The sequence below is a fragment of the Notechis scutatus genome, chromosome 1 (genome assembly GCF_049901735.1).
Source record: "Notechis scutatus isolate UNSWTSFEM ecotype Mainland chromosome 1, rNotScu1.2, whole genome shotgun sequence".
Taxonomy (NCBI): domain Eukaryota; kingdom Metazoa; phylum Chordata; class Lepidosauria; order Squamata; family Elapidae; genus Notechis; species Notechis scutatus.
The window spans coordinates 325,020,681-325,030,506 of NC_142009.1; positions in this window are offsets into that span (position 1 = coordinate 325,020,681).

Consider the following 9,826-nt stretch of genomic DNA (forward strand, 5'->3'; position numbering starts at 1 on the left):
AACATGAAGAATGACACCAGACCCACACCCACGAGGGCCACACAAGATGCTACCACCACACTTCCATGTAAAAAGCAGACTCACACCCACACAGAAGATGAGACATGACCACAGACCAGAAGCCGTACCGCAGCTGCATCACTACCTGCTTCAAACCCCTCCGACCCATATATGAAGCGAACTGACGCCCACCATGAAGATGTGGCACAACCACGAATGCGAAGCCAAACAACAGGATCACAGCTCGCCAGCTCAAATCCCCCAGCAACTAAGACTAACCTGAGCACAACCAAGCCCCTACCTGAACAGAACACACCCCCAGCCAATCAGAACACAGCCAACCCCCCAACCAATCAGAACACAGCCAAACCCCCAACCAATGAGAACACGCCCCCACCCAATCAGAACACAGCCAAGCCCCCACCCAATCAAGTCACACCCCCACTAGCAGTTAAAAGGAAGAAGCAGCTGCAAGCTCAGATTACTCCAAGAAGCACAAAGCCGAAGACACAAGCCTGAAGATGATGAACGAGTCTTCATCGAAACGTCGCCTAGATACTTCCAATTTTATGCGGGAGAAAACCTGAATAACCAAAGATCCACATACAAATACCCGCAAAAACCTCAGAAATATATATATATGTAGGTCTAGGTGTGTTCGGGTCTTTTCCCGTGTAAGATTAAGAGTATCTTGGCAATGTTTCGGCGAGGTCTCACTCGCCATCCTCAGGCTGGTGCTTTCGGCTTCGTGCCAGTGCAAGCAGAATAATAAGTTATTCTGGATATATCTATCAGTGCCTGGTTTTGTGTGTCAAACCCTCTAAAGTTTATAATACTATGCAACAACTTATTTCATTTTAATTTATCTTTGTTCTATCTACAAGCATTGCCTTGGTTATTGTCAGGTTTCAACACCCAGGCAGGAATGAATCATTTGGACAAGCTCCCACAAAACCCAAGAATTTCAGATAAGTAAAATTTATGGAGAAGTCTGTTCTGTAGGCTGGGAAGGAGAAGGGTACATAAATTAAAAACCCTATGTGTAGAAACAGACTACTCTACAAAACCTCTTACCTTCAGAATACTATACTACAGTATCCCAGTCAAATGGTTGTCGTGTCTATGTTTGAAAATCTCCAGTGATGGAGTACCCACAACCTCAAGAGGCAAACTATTCCACTTATTAATTGTCAGAAAATTTCTCCTTACTTCTAGTTTGGAAAAGACTTCCACCCATTACTTCTTGTTCTGCCCTCTGTGCTTTGGAGAATAAGCCTCTGCTCTGGGACAGCGCCTCAAGTATTGGAAGACGGTTATAATGTCCCCTCAATCCTTCTCTTCATTAGGCCCCTCAACCATACCTAGCTCCCTCAACCATTCATCATACGATTTAAACTTCAGGAAAAAAACAACATCTTTATTGCTCTTCTACAAATTCTTTCTAGAGTTTTAGTGTGTTTTTTGTGTTGTGTTGACCACAACAGCATGCAATATTACAAGTGTAGTGTCTTGCTTCATATAAGTTCCCCCTCCCAAGACTGGATTCCAAGGAGCCTGATTTTCAACATCCAGGGTTAATTTTGGATTCCACAAAAGACCCTCTAAGCAAATCCACGCATTATTCTGGTGATCTCAATTCTTTCTGGATGGCCATGCAGCCTGACAGCTCAGCTACAAATCACCCTACATTTTTTGCAGCTCTAGGCTGGTTGTGTTGAGAATCAATCAATGGTACCGGCTGGCATTTTTATCAAACCTTTTTCTTCTCCCCAGAGGCATCTTCTCAACAATGTGCTTGATCAGTTGTCCTATGAAGCATTTGAGACCAAACTCAGGGGAAAAGGTTTATATGAAAACCAAGATCAACCCCGGTGGAAGAGAAGGGGGCGTGTCTTGTGTGGCAGGCGGGTTTCCCTGGAAGACGGCCAGCCTGGTTGCTTAGCAACAGCGGGATTGATTTAAAAGATGGAGCCAGCATTCTGGGACATTTCAAAAGGAGCCAGGGTGAGTAGATGGTGGGGAGAGCCACTGTTTGCCTTGATTCATTTGTAAGGGGGAGAATGGGGTCATTTCTATGGGTGCAAATTCCAAACCCATTCCTTGCTCTATCAAAAATATCTGTGACTAAAGATCACCGGCTCTTGACATTCTTCTTTTCAAATTTAGATTTTTGGATTTGCAATCCTCTCCAAGACCCTGTTAGCTTGACCTGAGCTAGTTCAGTAAAATTATCAGTAGTCCTTATTTAGCAACTATCTAATTTAGTGACCATTCACAGTTACCACAGTGACGGGGGAAAAAAAAACTTGGCATCCAGTCCTGATGTTAACAACCTTCACAGGCTTATAAATCAAAGGAACGCAAAAGTAAGATGATAATTACAGCTGCAGTTTCACTTAGTGCCCGCTTTGCTTAATGACCGTGTTGCTGGTCCCAATTGTGGTTACTAAACAAGGACTGCTTGTAAAGGAGCCACTCACCCAAATTGATAGCAAAGGGACTGGATCGAACCCAGGACAATAAATCAATGCATATTCAGCAAAGTTTTTCCTCTACTCTTGGTCCCTGGCATGTCTGACTCAGAGGTAGAATGCTTTTGTACATGGAAGTTCCATTTCCCTATAAAGACCAAAGGGGTCTCCCAGGCACCTAAAACTATAAATCAGTCTGAGAAATTATTCCACATATGAGATCTTCCCAGTAATTCAGTAACTCAGAAGCCAGGAGGTGATGCCACATCGAATCTTGTTTTCTTTACGATTTTCTTCAGAAATTTGTAGTCAGGTCTGGCAGACAAAGGATGAGCACCATCTAGTGACACAGAGTAGAATAAATCAGGAGGAGTCTATAGCACCTTTTTTTCAATTGACAAATGTTATTGAGAGGCAGAAACTTTTAGGCCGTTTGGTCTGTCTGGATGATTCCATGGCTCCACCGGTTTTGGTCTAAGGTCCGGTTCGGTGGAGCGTTTGGATGATCTTTATTAAATTCAGTTTTGCTGCGGTGATTCCGTGCTGCTTCCACTGTGGTTGTCTCTGCTACTCTGTGTTTCTTCGGGGTTTTGCAGTTCGGTTTCCCCGTATTAAAGTTCCCTGAAAAATTCAACTCCCTCCCGCTTCAAGTTCCGGTGTTTCGCTGGGCCGTAGGGTTTCCGTTGGCCCGCTATTTGTCATATCAAAGTCAATTTCCTCGATATTTCCTCCCCTTGAGTTGGTGAACCCGGGGAGTCATGGGTGCTGGGTGGTAATCTCGATCGGAGTTGGTCTATGTGGCGTTTCCACACCCTCCCATCGTCCGTTAGCAGGCGGTAAGATCTAGGCCCGGTAAGGTGGGTAGCAGTTGCGGTATCCATAACGGGTCGCGGAAAAGTTTTTGGCAAAGATTAAATCGCCTACCTTAAATTCCCGGCATTTGCTGCTGGAGCCGAAGGGCTTTTCCGGTGCGAATGCGGGGTGGAGCCAGTCAAGGTGCGATCGTAGTTTCCGCCCCATAAGAAGTTCAGCGGGCGTTTTGTTGGTCACGCTGTGGGCGTGATGTGCTGCAACAAGAGAATTCGATTGACTTTCTGCGTCGATGTTGCCAAATTCCATTTTGTGAAGGGTCTTTTTACAAATTGTACCATGCGTTCTGCACGTCCATTCGCCGCAGGGTGCGCGGGCGAGGTTAGCGCATGGCGGATGCCTCGATCAGCAAGAAATTGTTCAAAGGGTAATGCAGTAAACTGTGGGCCGTTGTCTGAGACCAACACATCCGGAAACCCGTGTGTGGCAAATAGTCTGTTTAATTTATTGATGACTGAGTCCGTTGTAGTTGTATTCATTCGATGAATCTCGAGCCAGTTTGAATAGGCGTCGACAGTAATAAGGAAAGTGTGCCCTTTTGTAGGCCCGCAAAGTCAATATGAATACGGGACTAAGGTCCCTCGGAGTTTCCCATTCGGTTGGGCTTGCTTTAGGCGGGCGTTGCTGGCGCCCTGGCAACGTTGACAATGGCGACCCAGGCCTCGATTCTTTGTCGATTCCGGCCACCAAGCGTGGCTGCGTGCGAGTGCTTTCATCCGCACGATACCCGGATGTCCCTCATGCAATACTGCCAAAACAGTTTGTTGCAATTTGCCAGGGATTACGACTCGATCGCCCCACAAGATACAGCCTTTTGGGAAAACAGTTCAGTTTGGCGGGCTTTGAAAGGCGCCCATTCCGGTGCTATTTGGTCCGTCGGCCACCCCGTTCAACCCAGCGCAGGATGTGTTGCAGAACTGGGTCACGTTTCGTTTCAAAGGCAATGTCTCTAGCCGTCAATGGTGGTGCATGTAGAGCTTCGATCTGTAGTGTTGAGATGGTTGGGGCTGGATCTACAACAGAGTCTGGGAGCGGTGTTCTGCTCAATGCATCAGCGTGGAGAATTGATTTCCCGGGCGATGTTGCAAGGTGCAGTTGTAGGCCGCCAAGAATTCAGACCAACGGGTCATTCTGGGGGACAATATATACGGGGTTGGTTTATTACCCGCAATGTTCCCCAGTAGCGGTTTATGATCAGTAATTATCGTAACGCATACGGCCATAAACATATTCATGAAATCTTTTAACTGCAGCCACAATAGCTAAAGCTTCCTTGTCCAGCTGACTATAATTTCTTTCAGCTTTAGCTAGGGTTCGCGAAAAAAAGCGATGGGGGCTTCCGCTCCCATTTGGTAATACGTGGGCCAGAATTGCCCCAACCCCAAAAGGTGATGCGTCACACGTGATAGTGAGCGGAAGAGTCTCGTTGTACTGCATAAGTACAGAATCAGAAGTTAGCAATTTCTTTACTTGTTAGAAAGCACATTGTTCCCGTTGTCCCCAAACCCACGTTGCTTTTTGTCTAATAGTCTATGCAATGGTTCTGCTACCGTTGCTTTGTGGGGTAAAAAGACATTATAGAAATTGATAAGTCCAAGGAACGCCTGTAGGTCTGCCTTGTTCCTTGGAGTGGGGGCCTTTTAATCGCCCTTAATTTGTCTTCGATGGGATGGATTCCTTGGCTGTCCAGGAGGTATCCCAAAATTCTACTTTTTCGGTACATAACTGGCATTTATCTTTTTTAACTCTGAGGCCTGCGTTTTGGAATCTTCGTAAAACCTGTCTGAGTCACTTTTCTAGGATGTCTTTGTTAGGGGCGGCGATGAGTACATCGTCGAAATATGGTACGACCCCTCTGATCCCTTGTAACAACCTTTCCATTAAACTCTGAAAGATTCCAGGGGCAATGCTTACCCGAACTGGAGCCGGTTGCATTTAAATGCGCCCTATGCGTTACGATAGTTTGCGCTTCTGCCATGGTAGGATCTACAGGCAATTGCTGATACGCCTGGGCTAGATCTAGTTTAGCGAAAACTTTCTCGCCACCCAGGGAATGGAGCAAGTGTTGCACTACCGGCACTGGATATGCACTTTGCTGTAGTGCGTGGTTTAATGTGGCCCGGTAGTCTCCGCAAATTCTCAGTGACCCATCAGGCTTGATAGGCGTCACTATAGGGGTTTCCCAGCGGGCGTGGTCGGTGGGTTCCAGCACGCCCTGCGCTATTAGCTTATCGAGTTGTTCGTCGATTTTAGGCTTCAAGGCGAATGGCACCCGACGTGGCTTAAGGCGGATGGGTGCTATCTCGGGGTTCAAGTTAAACAAGATCGGGGTCCCCTTGTACTTGCCTAGTCCGTTCGCAAAACGTCTTGGAATTCTTGCACGAGTGCCTCCTCCCAATCGTTGCTCTCGGCTCGGTGGACTCCGGCTACAGTAATTCCGGCGGCCTGAACCATTGAAGGCCTAAAGACTAGGCCTGTCGCGGTCCACGACAGTCAGTGGCAGAGCGACGGTGCGGTCCTTGAAAGAGATCTGGAATCTGCGGGACCCGACGGCGGGAATTCGGTTGCCCTGATAGTCTTTGAGTATAACCCTTTGAGGGTTAAGGTCTTGGCAGCAATTGTTGGAATGAGCTGTTGGAGCATTTTCCACGACACCATCGAGAGGGAAGATCCGAGTCTACCTCCATCACGCAAGGTTTGTTTTCGATGGCGACCTTTACTCGGATTTTCCGGCATCAAGGGATGTAGCGCGTGGCCAATGGTGATTGTTTGGTGGGTCTCTTCCCGCCTGGTTTCTTCACGCCTGGTGGAAGTGGTGGACGGCTTGTTTCTGTAGGAGTGGTTTCCCCATTGGTGGTTCAGTTTTTCTCGGTGTGTGCTGAAGAATCCTGAAGATTGGCATTCGGCCTGTCGGGGTTTGGAGTTTTGTTTGCTTCTGCAAACCTTTGCGATGTGACCTCGTCTCCCGCAATTTCGGCAGAGTGTGTCGAGGAATTTGCAGTTGGATCGTGGGTGATTCGCCCACATCCTGCACACGGTCGGAATGAGGGTTGTGTGAACTGGTCTCGTTCCGTTAGGAGTCGGTTGACCTCTTCCTCATCGCTTTCTGATGGGGATTCTAGGTCTTCGTGGTGAGTCGATACCGGGTGTCTCTCTGAGCGAGGCGAGGTATCATTGGCGAGTTTACGTGGCGGTGCGTTGGTGCGGCGCATTCGGGCTGCCGACTTCTTGGTCGCCTCCGCTGCCGAGGCTTCTTTAAGGGCATCGGTGAGGCTGATGTCCCCTTAGCCATAATTTTGCTCTGGATCGTGCCGTCTTCTAGGCCCAGAACCAGGCGGTCCCAGAGGGCTTCTTCTAAGTTGGCGAATCCGCAGAGGCCTCCAAGGTTGCGGAGGTCCGCGATGTAATTGGCAAGGCTTTCGCCCTTCCGTTGGTCCCTCTGGTAATATTCGTGTCTTCTGACTAAGGTTGGCACGGTGGGCGCGTAGTGAGCCCGTAGTAAGGGCTCGAGGACGTCCCAGTCCATCTCTTTTACCTCTGCTGGCTTGGCAAGTGACTTTGCCATTTTAAACACGGTAGGCCCGCAGTGAGTTAGAAAGATAGCTCTTTTTTGCCGGTTGTTGCATCTTTCAAATTGTTGGTCTCCAGAAACATCTGGAACCGGTCCATGTATGCCTCCCAGTCTTCGGTTTCTGGGTTGAATGGAGCGGGTGGTACGGCACCGCTGGCCATGTTGCCGTTGATGGTGCGTGTTCGACCACGTGCTCTGTTGGTTGCTCTGTAACTCAGTCAGCTCTTCGGTCTCCGTATCCCACCTTCGTCGCCAGTGTTAAGTTTGGGAAATAAAGGAGACCAGACATCTGACCAGTGACTTCAACTCTTTAATAATCGTAAATAGAACAGAACAGAGCAAGGCTATGGGCAACAGCAACCCTTTTATAGGGTTATCTGCTACCTTATTAACCAATGGCATGTGCCATACGTTCAAACTTATAACCAATGAGAAGTGTCCAAATAGTGGCCAATCAGGGACTACTTATGGACCAATCCCTAGTTGTTGTATAAGGGCCAATCAGGTGTGCAGGTTTCCAAACCCTGATTTGCATTTATGTTAGTAACTTTTATTGATTCACAACACTTTTAACATAGAATAACAACCTATCAGCCTTAGTAAAGCCACACCTAGAGTACTGCATCCAGTTTTGGTCACCACATTATAAAAAAGATTATGAGACTCTAGAAAAAGTAAGAGAAGAGCAACCAGGATGATTAGGAGACTGGAGGCTAAAACATACGAAGAACAGTTACAGGAACTAGGCATGGCTAGTCTAGTGAAGAGAAGGACCAGGGGAGACATGATAGCAGTCTTCCAATATTTGAGGCGCTGCCACGGAGAGGAAGGGGTCAATCTATTTTCTAAAGAGCCTGAAGGCCAGACAAGGAATAATAGATGGAAACTGAACAAGGAGATATTTTAACCTGGAAATAAGGAGAAACTTTCTGACAGTGAGAACAATCAACCAATGGAACAACTTGCCCTTGGAAGTTGTGGGAGCGCCATCACTTGAGACCTTCAAGAAGAGATTGGACTCCCATCTGCCAGAAATGGTGTAGGGTCTCCCACTTGGGCAGGGGGTTGGATTAGATTACCTGTAAGGTCCCTTCCAACTTTGATTATCTGTTATCTGTTAACCCCCTGCTCAAGTTGGAGACCCTATACTATTCCAGACAAATGATTGTCCAATCTCTTCTTGAAACTCTCCAATGATGGAGCACACACAACTTCTGGAGACAAGCTGCTCCACTGATTAATTGTTTTCACTGTCAGGAAATTTCTCCTTAATTCTAGGTTGGATCTCTCATTAATGATCTACCACCTGATTTCATGACCCAACTCTCCTCCTATAATGTCTACTCAGTGTAGAAGTAGTAACTGATTGTATAAACTTGGGTCTCTTTTGCTTTACAAGTCAGCTATGGATTGGTAGCAAAGCTCAAAAGAGATTTTTTTATTTTGGTGAGATTTTTCTTAAATCCTTGTTTGAAGAAAATATATTTGAGTAAATTTCTGTCATGGAAAATGCAATGGAAAATGCAACCCTGATGAAGTCACAAAGGGTTTCTTCCTTTGCCAATGTCTTCCTATGCCAACTCAGAAAGCTCAGAATGCCCCAGGAACTGCTGACACTGTTCTACAGAAGAATTATCAAATTTGTTATTTGTACTTCTATAACTGTCTGGTTTGGTACCGCAACCAAACAGGACCGGTACAGACTTCAACTGATAGTTAGGACTGCAGAAGAAACAATTGCAACCAGCCTGCCTTCCATTGAGGATCTATATCCTGCACGAGCCAGAAAAAGGGCTGAGAAAATATCTATAGACCCCTCACATCCTGGACATAAACTGTTTCAACTCCTCCCCTCTGGATACCGCTATAGGGCATTGCAGGCCAAAACATCTAGACACAAAGACAGTTTTTGCCCAGATGCCATCACTCTGCTAAACATCTACCAGTATTCCTACAGCACTGTCTTATGCCTAAGATATTTACCCATGTAGTAGGGCTGTATTGCTATGATTCTTCTCCTCTTTCCTATTACTCATTCCTATTGGTAACATGACTATCACTTTGTTGGTTGTATCTTATGATTTATTATTGTATCTTGGGATTATGATTTACAATTTATCACTTTGTTGTTTGTATGCACACTGAGAATTTATGCACCAGAGACAAAATCCTTGTCTGTTCAATCACACTTGGCCAATAAAGACTTGGCCAATTTACTTCTTCACAACATTTTATTTAGGATTAATATCATAAGAATATAATGGAAGCATTTTGAGGAAGAAAGTTGTGAAACAACATTTCCATCTCTGTGGATCATGGTAAACATCAAGAAAACTTTATCTTCTGTAAGCATCTCTGAGTCTTTTTAGCTCAGCAACTTTTGAGTCTCACAGTACTGTTCTTTAGGCAGTAATTCTAGGGTTGAGGTTTATTTCTTTAGAAATGGAAGTACAATAAATATTTGTTCTGACTTTAATCATCAATCTTGGGTGGTGTTCATCCTTGTCACAAACTTTGAATTGGAATTCTCATTCACCCATACACAAAAGGAAATGAAACTTGATCAGAAGAGCTTTTAGACATCAGAGTTGTGCAAACAAAAATATCCCCAAGAAATGGTTGCTGAATCAATTAAATTGGAGTAACTTCTCCCAACACTTTAGCTTTAGTTTTAACGCTTTAGTTTTAACGCTTTTGTTATGTACATTTATTCTGATTTCAGGAAGTATCATATCTCCTTTCAAACCATTCTTTATCAAGAACATTCCTAGATGCTTCCGTTTGGTTTTTATTTATTTTTCATTTTATATTCTGTCTTTGTACTACTATAAAGAACTCAAGACAGCAAAATACCTAATACTTCCTTCTCTTCCTATTTCTTGACAACAACAACCCGGTGAGGTGGGTTGAGAAA